Here is a 14,523-nt window from a genome sequence, read left to right as displayed (position 1 = left end):
ATAAAAAAATCACATGTGTGCAATTGGCAGTCTTCCTGGTTTGAGTGTCGGGTACCTTTTGACTCCAGTATTCAGAAAAATGACAGTTCCCATTTTATCCCAGTGTTTTGGCATTGTCTGGTCACAGCCAGCTGGAATCCTCCTACATGTGGAGCTGTGGGCTCTTTCCAGTACCTCCTTGCAGTAGCCACCTCTGCTCTCTGCACACAGGAGCTCCTTAACACTGTGGAATCAGAGGCAAACAGCATCTGCCCTAGGATCAGAGCTCCTTAGAACCTGATGCCTTGCTCTGGCCTCCCTTGGATGGCAGTGACTCCCTCTCCAAGTCGCTGAGTTCAGTAGATGCTTCGAGGCTTTGGTGAACCTGAATGGTGATAACTGTCGGATCCCTACAATCTCTCCATAGACAGAACCAGTTGCCTCAGCCAATCCCTTTCCCTGAGCTTCTGGGTCTGTCTTTGCCTCCCTGACTCTCCCACTTTCCCACACTTTCATGTAATTCAGCAAGTATTTAAGAACTGATAGCTTTAGATGAATAAGAGGGCTGGATTATGAATGGTATTGGTTACTTGGAAATCTGTGCTTTGGGCCTGCTACCTCTTGAATTATTTAGAAGTCTGTTTTGAAATTTCTAGACCTATGGTTGGTTTATTTTTGTTGTTGGTTTTTTTGTTGTTGTTTGGCTATCACTCTGTTTTTCATTTCTAATTTTATTGCACTATCGTGAGTGAAGATGGTCTGAGTATTATTTTTGGGTGGAGGGATATGTTAATATTTCCTTTGCAGCTTAGCCTGTGGTCGACTTTGTGAATGTATATTCTCTTAGAATGCAGTTCTAAATGTTTCTGTTAGATCAACCTGCAGTGTCACCCAAATCATCATCATCATCATCATCATTATTAAAATTATTTGAGAGAGAGAGCGACTGAGCAGGGTGGTGGGTACAGAGGGAGAGGGAGAGAGAGAATCTTAAGCAGTCTCCATGCCCAGCATGAAGCCCAAGGAAGGGCTCAGTCTCATGACCCTGAGATCATGATCTGAGCCAAAATCAAGAGTCGGTTGCTTAACCAACTGAGCCACCCAGGTGCCCCATCATTATCCTTATTTTTAAAAACAACTTAATAGGGGCGCTTGGATGGCTCAGTCATTCAGCGTCTGCCTTCGGCTCAGGTCATGGTCCCAGGGGCCTGGGATCAAGCCCCATATCGGGCTCCCTGCTCCGCAGAAAGCCTGCTTCTCCCTCTCCCACTCCCTCTGCTTGTGTTCCCTCTCTCCCTGTGTCGCTCTCTGTCAAATAAATAAATAAAATCTTAAAAAAAAAAAAGACTTAATATTTTGGTTTCTGAGAGAAATATGTTGGAGTCTCCACTGTAGTTTTTGGTCAGTTTCTCCTTATTCTTTAAGCAGATTTTACTTTACATATTTTGAATCTACATTGTTAGATGTAAAAATCCTCATGACTATTTTACCTTCTTGTTGTAGTGATTCTTAATCAATATGAGCTATTTCTTCTTAGTTTCTTTTCACCTTGACTTCAGCTTTGTCTGACACTGATATTGCTATACCTTTGTGTGTTTGTGTATTTCCCAGGTATTGTAAGTTTATTTTTTTGTAAATATTTTATTTATTTATTTGATAGAGAGAGACAGCGAGAGAGGAAACACAAGCAGGGGGAGTGGGAGAGGGAGAAGCAGGCTTCCTGCTGAGCAGGGAGCCCTGTGCAGGGCTCAATCCCAGGACCCTGGGACCAGGACCCGAGCCAAAGGCAGATGCCTAACAACTGAGCCACCCAGGTGCCCCCCCAGGTATTGTAAATTGATCAAAAAGATGCCCCGGGGCTCATGGCTGGCTCAGTCAGTAGAGCATGCGACTCTTGATTTCAGGGTTGTGAGTCTGTGCCCCATGTGTAGAGATTACTTAAAAATACAATCTTAAGGGGTGCCTGGGTGGCTCAGTCGTTAAGCGTCTGCCTTCGGCTCAGGTCATGATCCCAGGGTCCTGGGATTGAGCCCCGCATCAGGCTCCCTGCTCAGCCAGGAGCCTGCTTCTCCCTCTCCCGCTCCCCCTGCTTGTATTCCCTCTCTAGCTGTCTCTCTCTCTGTGTCAAATAAATAAATAAATAAATAAATCTTAAAAAAAAAAAGATGCCAAAATAACTCCTTCCCGTCTCGAATCCATACACCTTGCAGTGTGACTTTGCCATTCGTCCCATCAAAAGTGAGTGTGTTTCTGCCCCCATGGCACATAACTGGAGTTTAAAAATCTCCAGTCTGAGAGCCTCCATTAGGAAAAGGAGATCAAGTCTTCCATGTTTGTGTAATTATTGCTAGGTTTGTACATACTCCTGACATCTTATTTTCTGTTTTCTAATTGCCATGCTGTGTTAGTTTCCACTTGCTGCTAAAACAAATTACTACAAACCTAGCGGGGCTTACAATGACACACATTTATTATCTTACAGTTCTGTACATCCGAAGTCTGAATGGGTCTTGTGGGCTAAAATCAAACTATTGTCAGACCTGTATTTTTTTCTGGGGGCTCGAGGAAAGAACCTGTTTTCCTTGCCTTTCCCAGCTTCTAGAAGCCACCTGCATTCCTTGGCTCAAGGCCCTTCCTTCATTGCTAAAGGGCATCACTCCATCCTCTGTACTCCTTGTCACACCTCTCTCCTGCCTCCCTCTTTCCCTTCTAAGAACCTTGATGATTACATTGGACCCTCTCAGATAACGCAGGATAATCCCTCCATCTCTAACCCCTTAGTATAATCACACCTGCACAAGTCCTTTTCATCATGTAGAATGATAGTCACAGATTCTGGGGATTAGGACGTGGAGGTCTTTGGAAGGGAGAATGGATGGGAGAGTGGGGCATTATTCTGTCTACACACATCCCTCCTCGTTTTTTCTTTTTTTCCCTCTCTCTTTCTTTCCTAGTTTATCAGGATGCTCCTGGCTGCAAGTAACAGAAACCCCAGTTAGACAGTGCCTTAACCAATAGAAAGTTAAAGGCTCGTGTAACTGGATACCCAGTGGGAGAATGAGCCTGTGACCAACGATGTCATTATGGACCCTGATTCTTTCCATCCTTCAGATGTGCTATCTTCAGCATCAGTTTTATCCCAAGGCTGCTTCTTTGAGGGGTCAAGGGATGTAAAGTATCCATAGCTTTTCCTGTAGACTAGGGGTTCCTGACCTTGGCACCACTGACATTTTGGGTTGAATGATTTTTGTGGGGGGCTGTCCTTTGCGTTGTAGGATGTTTAGCACATCCATGGTTTCTCTCCCCTAGATGCCAGAGCTCTTCTCCAGTTGGGACAATCAAAAATGTCTCTAGACATTGCCCAATGTCTCTGGGGGTCAAAATTGCCCCCAGGTGAGAACCGGCAATCTAAGGCTCACATGACCACACCTGAACCAGTTATTGGGGCAAAGGGAGTGGGCTACTCTGATTAAGTCAAATTAAGATTTGTACTTGAAGCTGGAGGCGGAGTCGGTTTCCCCTGAAGTCTGTGGCCAGATCCTTACACAAAATTCTGGCTCATGACTGGGATGTAGGAAATGATGCTTGGGAGGTAGCTAGCCATGTCCATTACACCTGGCTTTTGATTACATTTTCTTTGATCCATTTCTCCTTCTATATTCTATTCCCACGTATCTAGGGGTTATTCTTTAAATACATGCATTTATTTAAATTTGTAGATTTCTAATAATGTGTGTTGTTAAACAGCGTCTGTACCCACCCCTAGAACCTAAGGCAAGAACAAAGGAATCTGGGCAAGCTTTAACCTTCTTCCGGAATTCCCTACTGGCAACTTCCATGTTGATTTTGTTTAGATCATTATTTAAAAATTTTATACAGGCAATACTTAGATGTCTTCGTATGTTTCCCTAATGTATTAACTTGCAATTACTTCTTATATTCCATATATTTTTGGGGAATTATTCTTTGTGTGTTCGTGTGTGTGTGTCTTTCTTCAGATCTGGGAAATTCGTGGCTTTTATAAAAAAATTGTTTATCAGGGCGCCTGGGTGGCTCAGCCGTTAAGCATCTGCCTTCGGCTCAGGTCCTGGGATCGAACCCCACCCACATCGGGCTCCCTGCTCGGCGGGAATCCTGCTTCTCCCTCTCCCACTCCCCCTGCTTGTGTTCCCTCTCTCACCGTCTCTCTGTCAAATAAATAAATAAAATCTTAAAAAAATAAAATAAAAAAAACTTAAAAAAATTGTTTCTTGTCTATTCTCTCTATTATCATCTTCTAAAATTTTTTTTTTGATGAATGCTAGAATTTTTAGATCTTATCTGCATGTCATTGAACTTTCCTTTCTTTTCCCCATCTCCCTTTGTCCTGCATTCTGGGAATATTCTTCTGCCTAATCTTCCAGCTTACTGTTTTTCTATTTAGTTAAAGTATTCTACGGTTCAGCCCATCTACTGGGTTTTAAATTTCAATGGTTTCATATTTTTATTTACGAAGACTTTAATTGGTATCCTCCTACAACTGGCCGTCTTCATTTCAGGGACGTGATACTCACCCTTATTTCTTCGAGGAAACTGTTGTAAAGTGTGAACTCTGTGTTAGTGAAGGTAATATTAGCTGCTGTAACGGGAAAAGCCCACCCCAAACTCAGTGGTTTAACACAATGACCATTCACTCCTCATTCCTATGAGGCGCAGCAAGGGAGGCGGCTCTGCCCCGCAGATTTGGGGATTTGATTTGACAGAGGTTGACACAGGACCTTGTCTCCTTCATCAGGTAGCTTCTTCTCCATTTACAGGTTAGAAAATTGAAACTGAAGCTGAGAGTATTAACTAGCGCCCCCCAAGGTGCACAGCTGGTAAGTAGAAGCACTGGAATATGGAATATAAGGCTTTTCCCCCACTGTATACAATGTTTCTCTCTTTCTTTTTATTTATCTGAGAGAGCATGAGCAGGGGGGAGGGAGAGGCCGAGGGAGAAGCAGACTCCCCGCTGAGCAGGGAGCTGGATGCTGGACTTGATCCCAGGACCCTGAGATCATGACCTGAGCCGAAGGCGGACGCTTAATCAACTGAGCCACTCAGACGTCCCTTACAGTGTTTTCTCTTAAAGAGTTCTGCCTCGGGGCGCCTGGGGGGCTCAGTCGTTAAGTGTCTGCCTTCGGCTCAGGTCATGATCCCAGGGTCCTGGGATCGAGCCCTGCAACGGGCTCCCTGCTCGCCGGGAAGCCTGCTTCTCCCTCTCCCACTCCCCCTGCTTGTGTTCCCTCTCTCGCTGTGTGTCTCTCTCTGTCAAATAAATAAATAAAATCTTAAAAAAAAAAAAAAAAGAGTTCTGCTTCTAATCCACTCCAGTGGGGCTGGGGTATGGTGATGTTGGGGGGATTTGGTTCTAAATCTAGTAAGGCAAAAGTTGCATATAGTTAAAATCAAATTAGAATATTTTTTATATCCCTTATAAAGCACAGTATGCAGTAATTCTTAGACTTGAAAGCTTGGGAACCACTGAGCTAGAACCACCAAAGGGAGTCACAAAAGGAAAACCAATATGGCAGATGCTTGGACCTTTGGTCTCTTCTGCTCGTAAGATAACCCTCATCTTTCTGGGTGAACAGAGGATGGGTGGGCTGTTCTCAAAACATTCCTGTTTGCCTGCAGGGTTACTCCATTCTGTGTGATATGAAGCCCTTTGTGCCAGTTATTAAGTTGTTGTCTCTCAGCTCCAAACCCATGGTTTATATTCTGCATTATGATGCAGGGGCTGGGATGCTGCAAACTCCATTGATGCTTCCCAGCTGGTTCTATTAGGCCCTGCCAGATGGAGGTAAGGGAGGGGGTCTGCAAGGATGGGGTGGGGGTAACGGGGTTGGGGGGGCTGGCTCCTCCCTGATTGTTTTCTGTCCGTGCCCTGCCTGCCTGTGGCTCCTGAGCTCCACACCCTGGGTCCTTCCCTTAGCGTCCCTGTCCTGTCCTCTGCAACTTGCAGTTTCCCTGTTCTTGTGGAATCAGCTTTAAAGTGACCGCATCAGAGATACCAACACGAGAAGCTGGTGTGCCCCCTCGGAGGTCAGTTTCATTCTGCGCAAGTCCTCCCCCACCTTCCAAGTTTTAGTAATTTTTCCTTCTTTGGTTGCCCTCAGCCCTAAGGGTGGTAGCTGCTTCTTCCAGCTCCTGTGGTGTCTGATACTGTAGAACTCTTTTTTTTGGCTTTTCAGTTACCTAGTTAGCAACCTTAAACCTAGCTAATAGGGGCGCCTGGGTGGCTCAGGCGGTTAAGCGTCTGCTTTCAGCTCGGGTCATGATCTCAGGGTCCTGGGATCCCTGCTTAGTGGGGAGTCTGCTTCTCCCTCTCCCTCTGCCCCTCCCCCATTCGTGCTTGCGCGCTCTCTCTCTCTCTCTCTATCTCAAATAAATTAAAACAAAACAAAACAAAACAACCTTGCCAATAGTTCTCTGTAGTAAATACTTTGTTAAATAACTGGCTTGGTTTCTGTCTCCTGACTGGCATATTTTTATATGCTTAATTTTATATATTAAAAGATTTGTTGGGGGGGGGCGCCTGGGTGGCTCAGTTGTTAAGCGTCTGCTTTTGGCTCAGGTCATGATCCCTGCTCAGCGGGAAGCCTGCTTCTCCCTCTCCCACTCCCCCTGCTTGTGTTCCCTCTCTCACTGTCTCTCTCTCTGTCAAAAAATAAATAAAATCTTAAAAAAAATAAAATAAAAGATTTGTTGGGGCGCCTGGATGGCTCAGTTGGTTAGGTGTCCAACTCTTGATTTCGGCCCAGGCCATGATCTCAGGGTCATGAGATCGAGGCCCGCCCCCCCGCCCCCCATGGGCTCTGCACTGCATGGAGCCTGCTTAAGATTCTCTCTCTCCCTCTCCCTCTGCCCCTCCCCACCTCCTCCCTCTCTCTCTTAAAAAATTTTTTTTGTTTAATTTGCAACTCAGGGAGGGTTAGGTCCTAAGATCAGGGCATCAAATAATAAAAGTGGTTAGCCCTCCAGTATATTGCCTCTCTAATGTGATCACAGTTGGCTGTTGGCCCTGGGATGGAGCAGTCTGTGACCTCAGCTGAGACCCTACTAGACAGGGCAGGGCAGGTTAGGATAACGCCCTTCATCTGCACTGTGGTCACTGTTTGTTTCCCAGGGCTCTGTAAATAGAACAGAAGTTTATGTCTCCCTGTCACCTCACAGGTGGAAGGTCCTTGGGGAGACATTCATAGGCTAGCTCTGCTTTCAGTTTAGCTTGTATGTCTGCTCCATTTCCATTTTCTCTGGCTCCAGGGCCAGTGGGCTCCCCCCTTCTCTTTCCTCCCTCCTCCCTCCCATGGAGATATTCTACAGCTTCTCTTTGCCAGGAGCCACTGAATGCTCCCTCCCTTCAAATCACTGGTAGACACTCCCCACCACCCCACCCCTCCACCCCCCCAACATCCTGTGGCATTCCCTTAATTTTTCCTGGCATGGAACCTACATGCTTTGGACGAGAGTGGGGCTCTTATGAATCCAGGGCACTGTGGACAGTGGCCAACCTAGGTATTTCTTGGAGTCCATGTGTCCTGGAGGAATTCATACCTGCTACCTGCAGATGAAGAAACTGAGAAATATCAGTCACTCCTACAACTTAATAGGAAAGACCCAAACCACCCCCTCCAAAAAAGCCAACAAAATAATGGGTGAAAGATGTGAACAAACATTTCACAAAGATATACAAATAGCCAATAGGTACAACAAAAATGCTCAACACCATTAGTCATCAAGGATATACAAATTAAATCTACAAGGAGATACTATTACATACCTAGTAGAATGAATACAGTTAAAAACTGACAATATCAAGCGTTGACAAGGATGTAGAGCAATTGAAATGCTCAACATCGCTGGTGAGAGTGTAAAATGGCACAACTACTTTGGAAATAAGGGTCTGGCAGTCTCTTATAAAATATAGAACTTCATCAAAGTTAAAAACTTTTGCACATCAAAGGTCACTATCAAGAGAGTGAAAAGGCAACCCACAAAATGGGAGAAAATATTTGCAAATCATATATCTAGTAAGGGATTAATATCCAGAACATATAAAGAACTCCTAAAGCTCAACAGCAAAACAAAAAATCAAATTAAGAAAGGGGCAGATGGAGATGGATGGTGGTGATGGTTGCATAACAATGTAAATGTGCTTAATGCCACTGAATTGTGCACTTAAAAATGGCTAAAATGGCAAATTTTTATGTTTATAAGTTTTGCAATAAAAAAATGCTTTTACGGGTCGCCTGGGTGGCTCAGTTGGTTAAGTATCTGCCTTCCGCTCAGGTCATGATCCCAGGGTCCTGGGATCGAGCTCCCTGCTCAGCAGGGAGTCAGTCTGCTTCTTCCTCTCCCTCTGCTGCTCCCCCTGCTTGTGCTCACTCTCTCTCTGTGTCAAATGAATAAATAAAATCTTTTTTAAAAAGTTAAAAAAATGCTTTTACAAAAACTATACATAATCCTACCTTATGATCCAGCAATTTCACTCCTGTATTTACCCAAAAGGAATGAAAATGAGAAGCCGTGCACAAGAATGCTCTTGGCAGCTTTATTTATGAAAGCTCCAAGCAGGGGCGCCTGGGTGGTTCAGTCGGTTAAGTGTCTGCCTTCGGCTCGGGTCATGAGATCAAGCCCCGCATGGAGCCCCGCATGGAGCCCCGCATGGAGCCCGCGGGAAGCCTGCTTCTCCCTCTCCCACTCCTCAGCTTGTGTTCCTTCTCCTGCTGTGTCTCTCTTTGTCAGATGAATAAATAAAATCTTTTAAAAAAAAAAAAAAAGCTCCAAGCAGGAAATCATCCAAGATGTCCATTAATAGGAGAATAGCTAAACCATGTGTTGTTAACCTTACAAATAAAAACTGCCAGTTTATTTTACCAGCAAAAGATGGGTTTATTCGGGAATAAAAGAGAATAGCAATCTGGGACAAACAAGCTGGGACAAAACCGTAGGCAAGTCTGGGGAACAATGGAGAGGTACACTCTTTTAAGGAGAAAAGGAGTAAGTTGGGAAGGCTGTTATAAACTAAAAGTCCATTGGAATAAACTGGGAGTTCCAAGTGTGGTGGCTTCTCATTGGCTAAGCTGTTGCTCGGGGGATGAGGAAAGTGTGTCTCTGGCAAGAGTAATATATGATTTAAAAAAAAAGGTACGTCTGAGTCTGTCTAAAAGAGTGCTTTAAAAAAAAAAAAGATTTTATTTATTTACCTGACAGAGAGAGAAAGCACAAGCAGGGGGAGCGGCAGGCAGAGGGAAGGGCAGACTCCCCACTGAGCAAGGAGCCCGATGCGGGACCTGGGACCATGACCTGAGCTAAAGGCAGACACTTAACCAACTGAGCCACACAGGGATCCCTAAGGGAGCTTTTTAAATAAGTTTATAATAAAAAGTCAAAGTGATATGAAAGCACAGCATCACAGTTAAAATGGCAGCACTTTTTTCTCTCTTACTGGTACATAAAATAATGGTATATTTCCCAGTTTAGGGCATCTTAGAGTTGGTGAAATATGGTATATTTGTTCCCATGATTGAGTGTCCCTAAAGGACAGATTCCTAGAGGCAGAACTGCTGGGTCAAAGGATATATGCATTGGAGAGATTCTGCTGACCTGTCTTAAAAACAAAAAACAACAGTGTCCGTTTCCCACACTCTTACCAGCGTTGGGTGTTAGCAATCTTTTGAGTTTCTTCTCATCTGATGGGCTCTTATCAGATCTTCAGTTCAGCTTCAATCCAGAGTGAAGGGCTCTGTGTTTCCCCAAATTATCCTGCTCCACTCCTGAGTATAATCAGTTCAGTCTGCTTCACACTTCCCTGGAGTTTGGGCCTTGGGAGCCACACATCTTTCTCCTCCTCTGGGAAAATAAAGGGTCTTTTGCCCACGTGGTGCCAGAGAGGATTGTGGGCTAATCAGCATAGGAGGGGATCTCAGATGCTGCCTGGTGCCAGGGGCTCTGAAGGGCATTCAAAGTGTTCCGCACTGTTACTGGTGGCAGTGACATCTTTTAAACTTCTAGTCTGAAAAAAAGTAATGAAAGGAATTCTTCAGACAACCTCTTGCCGCATGAAAATGGGATCCCTCTGGGAGCCTCCCAATGCATTTCCCCGCACCTGCAGCAGCCCCCAGATATGTGCATATGACTCAGCCACTCCTGTGGATCCTATGTGGGTTTTGACTACTCGATGGCAACTCTTTTTAGTCCTAAACTGCTTAATATATGCTCACAATGGAATGCTGGCTAAAAATGTAAAATGTGAAAAGTTTGCTGAAATAAAGCAAATGAAGACCATAACATGAAAATTCCACAATATGACTCAAGATGATCTTCATTCAATAGACGTGCAAATTGCATTCAGCTGATCAAAATGTTTATCTGGCTCATCCTGATATCTCTTCTATGTCAGAAACCAAAGCCAAAAAAGAGAAAATAGAGTGACCGTTCTATCCAATATAGCCTTTCATTATTAGGAATAAACATGAGCCAGACCCACTTCATATTATTTGCAGAATGATGCATATAGCAGCCTGAACCCTTCTGTTTTATCTCATTGTTTGGACACAAAAACATGACAGTAATAAAAATAAACCAGTTTTTTTAAAGTGCAAAAAGCACAAATCCCAAACATTCATTTAGAAAAGCAGTTTTTGTTCATTTTTGATGCTATAATGAGTCATTAAATTTCATACACTTTTTTTTTTTTTTAAGATTTTATTTATTTATTTGACAGAGAGAGAGACAGCGAGAGAGGGAACACAAGCAGGGGGAGCGGGAGAGGGAGAAGCAGGCTTCCCGCAGAGCAGGGAGCCCGATGCAGGGCTCAATCCCAGGACCCTGGGACCATGACCTGAGCTGAAGGCAGACGCTTAACGACTGAGCCACCCAGGTGCCCCTAAAATAACTATTTTTAAAATAACTAATTATAACACATCATAAAAATTATTACATGATTTAATAATCTCAAGGTGTTGGCAAGTATATACATGATAAAAAGAGTTTTCCAGTCAAGATAGGCTAGAAAGCTCTTATTTGGTCTAGATCCCTCAGATTATAGATGAAGAGGTTGAGGTCCAGAGAGGGTAAGAGATTGACTTAAGGTCACACAACCAGGGAGGGTCACAGCTCAGACTAATTCATGGCTCTTCAGAGTCAGTCCATATGAGTTTAAGTGATTTGAAGGTCTGAGGAGACTTCTTGCTGGAAAAAATCTCTCTGGTAGCAGAGGTTCTGACACTGTCCCCCTCCAGGTTCAGCATTGCCTTTACTAGGTCCTTCCTTTAGAGCCCCACTTTCTTTGGGGACTAAGCTATTTTAGTTCCCAAAGTCTGTATGAGGCTGCCTTCCCCTCCCATGCAACCAGGATCAGTTAATATCTGCTGAACCAATGAAAGAGTAAATCCAGGATGGGAGAAGCGAGAGGGAAGTGGACCACCAGGGGCCAACCTTGCTGCTCGTGGTTCACCAGGTGCGTTCTACCTGAGGGACTTGGAGGGAGGAAGAGCAGACTCTGGAGATGCTACTGGATTTGAGAAGACACTATGTATAGGTCCACGACTTACTTTCTTGTTCATCAGGAAATTAACCCTTTCCAATTTAAAATTTAAAAATTTGGGGCACCTGGCTGGCTCCGTAGGTGCAGCATGCAAGTCTTGATCTCCGGGTTGTGAGTTCGAGCCCTACATTGGGTGTAGAGATTACTTAAAAATTAGATCTTAAAGAAAAGTTAAACCTTTAAAAATAAACATAAAATTTAAAAATTTGAAAAAGTATTCCCACCTCAGAGAAACCATGTGGTTACGTTAATAGCCTGTTCCAACTCATTTATTTCAAAGTCTCACTCTCTGCTGCCCTCAAAGTATTCTGGACTTGGCCAGGCATGCTCCAAGGAGCCCTAATCCTGGCGTGTTGCAAACAACTCTGCATCCCACCACCTGCCTGGTGCCTGATGGGATCTCGCAGGGATGTGTTGATCGTCCCCTTTTCTGAGCTCTTGCTCTGGACTTATGTCTCTTACAGTTCAAAACTACCTGGAGAGTCTCACTTACCTCTTTTCTCTGGGCGGATAACCCAGTAGGCACGGGGCACTGAGCTTCCTAAAAACACCATCTTCAGGAGGCCCCTGCCTTACTGCTATTGTCTGCCTGATCAGTTTAATCAGTTCCGCTTGAATTTCAAGGCTTTTTACAGTCCTACTGCTTGACACTGTCACCCTAACACAACCTGTTACCGTGGGCAGTCACCAACAAAGTGACTACATACAGGATCTTTTTTCTGCCTCCCATTACTTGCTCATACCAGTTCCCCCAATCTATTATCATAGTGTTCTGTTGTTTGCTCTCCCGGCTCTGGTCAACCAAACAGGGTGACCGACATCCCCACAGAGGCCCAGGAGACAACTGAGAGGCAACCTGGAGAAAGACGCTGGGAGGGTGGTGCGTACTCTGGAGGTGGCTGCCGCTAACCTCCCGGGGGGTGCAGGTTCGGCGGGGCCGGCGGGGAATGCAGGTTCCCGGCGGAGTTACCAACTAGGTACAGTAGCCACAGTACCGAGAGCCCGCAAAAATGTTCACATTTTAAATTCTTTTGAAATCAGAAGAAAAAAGAAATACAATAATCATGTTGTAACAATAAATCCTGCCTGGATTATATTTGTCTTTATTTGCAGGAATAAAATACCATTAATTTTTTTTTTTTTTTAATGGAGGAAAGGGTCCACGAAGACAAAAGTGCCTAGGGCACCGGACAGTTATAATTTGGTCCTAGGTACAGTGTGACCTTGTCTGGTTAAAAAAGAAAAAAAAAAAGAAATGGATATCCAGATATTTGTATGAGACCTCTTGATTTTAAATACTAGGAACTAGTTTTACAATTAAACCAAACAAATATGTTGTGGCCCAACAAAACACGCGGGGCTTAGCAAGCACTCTCTGGAAGGTTCGGGCTATCGTCATGTCCCCGCAATGCCCGTGGCTTGACACGACTTCGGGGACACGCCTTGTGCCTGCGCTCAGGATGGACGAGGGGCCGAGGGAAACCTTCGGGGCCGACCAGGCTCTGATGCTGAAGCCCCCGCCCTGTCCGGTTCCGGAGGCCCCGCCGGCGGAGGCCGCCTTCGGTCCACCCCCGGCCCGGGCGCCGCCTGGCTGCCCCGCCGGACGGCTCCGCTGACTTCCAGGGCGGCGCGGGGAGTCCAGGCCGGGGCCTGTCGCTCGCTGGTCACGCGGGGCGCGGGCAGGGGGCGGCCGCCGGCGAAGTGCGGCCGGTGAGCCGAGGCCGCCCCGCTCGGCCCCACCCCTCGACCCGCGTCACCACCGCACCGAGGCCCGCCCGCCGCCCGCCGCCCGCCCGGCTCCTCGCGGGGCCCGCTCCCGAACGCGAAACTCCCGGTAGGACGCCGAACGCGGCGGCCGAGGCTCCTCCTCCCGCGCGGCTCGGCGAGGCGGGCTGCACTCTTTTCAACGCCCCAGTGGCCTGCCCGTGACGGCCCTGCCAGCCGGCCCTTCATCCCCGGGGGAGACCCTCGCAGGACTCCCCGCTCACTCCGCCGGGAGCCGCGAGGCCCGCAGCTGCAGGCGACTCGGGGCCCGGACCCGGTCCCGCGGAGCCCCGAGCCGCGAGTGCGCATGCTCCGCCGAAGCCCGCACCGGGCCTGGGTGAACCCTGATAGAGCCATCGCGAGGCCGGCTAAGCGGAGCTCCAGTGGCGCAATCGGTTAGCGCGCGGTACTTATACAGCAGTACATGCAGAGCAATGCCGAGGTTGTGAGTTCGAGCCTCACCTGGAGCACGACCCTTTTGGACATCCGCAGCCCCCTTTTATCTCCTTACCCAGAGGAGCGAGTTAGTCTCTCTTTAGCGTTCTCAGTTCCTGTCGCTGACTGCCTGTGTGCGCTTGTCGCTGCGCCGCAGGCAGGCTGCCGCTCGCCCTGGAGCTTCTTACCCGCAGTGCGAGCTACTTGTTGCCCCCACGCACCGTCCAGCCACTCGAATCTGGACCTCTGCATACTGCTTCCTCCTACTTCTCTTCCCAGGCCTTTCCTTTAACGGCATCCAGTCCCCGGCCACAGTACCGGCTGTAAGGAAGGGAGATCCCGGGGCACCGCACTGGGCATCGAGGTCGAAAATCGACCGGGCGTGCCCCAGCTCCCGGCGCCGGGACGAAGTCCGGCTCCCCGTCCACGGCCCCTAGCCCACGGCTGGGTGGGGCGTGGCGCGGCGCTCTGTGGGTGGCGGGTCGCGAGCCGGGGAGCACTCCCGGGAGTTGGGGCCAGGGGCTCAGCGCAGGGCGAAAGTGGAGCTGCTGCTCCCCTCCCTCCGACCTGCGGACACCCCGAGACCGCGGGCCCTTCTCCCCTTCCCAGGCACACAGGCCTCCCTGGGCCGACGTGCAGAGTTTGGGAAATGTGCACTGGGCGTTTCCCGTCTCCCCATTCTGCGCCTCCTCTCGCCGGTGTCAGTCTGCGGTGGTGCAATTCGCCGGCGGACCTGAGAGCAGACGCCTTCTAGTGATGTCCGAGTGGCGGCTGTC

The 14,523-nt window shown here is 47.3% G+C and overlaps 2 long non-coding RNA genes and 1 other non-coding gene across 7 annotated transcripts in view; 2 read left to right on the top strand and 1 right to left on the bottom strand.

Moving 5' to 3' along the window:
* Positions 1-8,620, top strand: part of LOC118523943 (uncharacterized) — an 11,054-nt gene extending 2,434 nt beyond the window's left edge. Inside the window, exons 3-6 of one of the 5 annotated variants that reach the window (XR_013441871.1) lie at positions 4,518-4,835; positions 5,735-5,800; positions 5,933-6,042; positions 8,509-8,620. This is a non-coding gene — a long non-coding RNA (uncharacterized LOC118523943). Of the gene's footprint in view, positions 1-4,517; positions 4,836-5,734; positions 5,801-5,932; positions 6,716-8,508 lie in introns of those variants that run through there. The other 4 variants (XR_013441872.1, XR_004911349.2, XR_004911351.2 and 1 more) reach the window with 4 other exon arrangements.
* On the bottom strand, positions 7,650-14,523 carry LOC144379241 (uncharacterized). Its single transcript, XR_013441873.1, has 2 exons — positions 13,824-14,523; positions 7,650-10,015 (listed from the first exon to the last, which is right to left on the bottom strand). It is a non-coding gene; the product is annotated as an uncharacterized LOC144379241 (long non-coding RNA).
* On the top strand, positions 13,690-13,782 carry TRNAI-UAU (transfer RNA isoleucine (anticodon UAU)). Its single transcript is given in 2 exon segments — positions 13,690-13,727; positions 13,747-13,782. It is a non-coding gene; the product is annotated as a tRNA-Ile (tRNA).

Source organism: Halichoerus grypus, chromosome 10 (assembly GCF_964656455.1).
Source record: "Halichoerus grypus chromosome 10, mHalGry1.hap1.1, whole genome shotgun sequence".
NCBI lineage: Eukaryota > Metazoa > Chordata > Mammalia > Carnivora > Phocidae > Halichoerus > Halichoerus grypus.
This window is presented reverse-complemented; position numbering and strand designations above follow the sequence as displayed.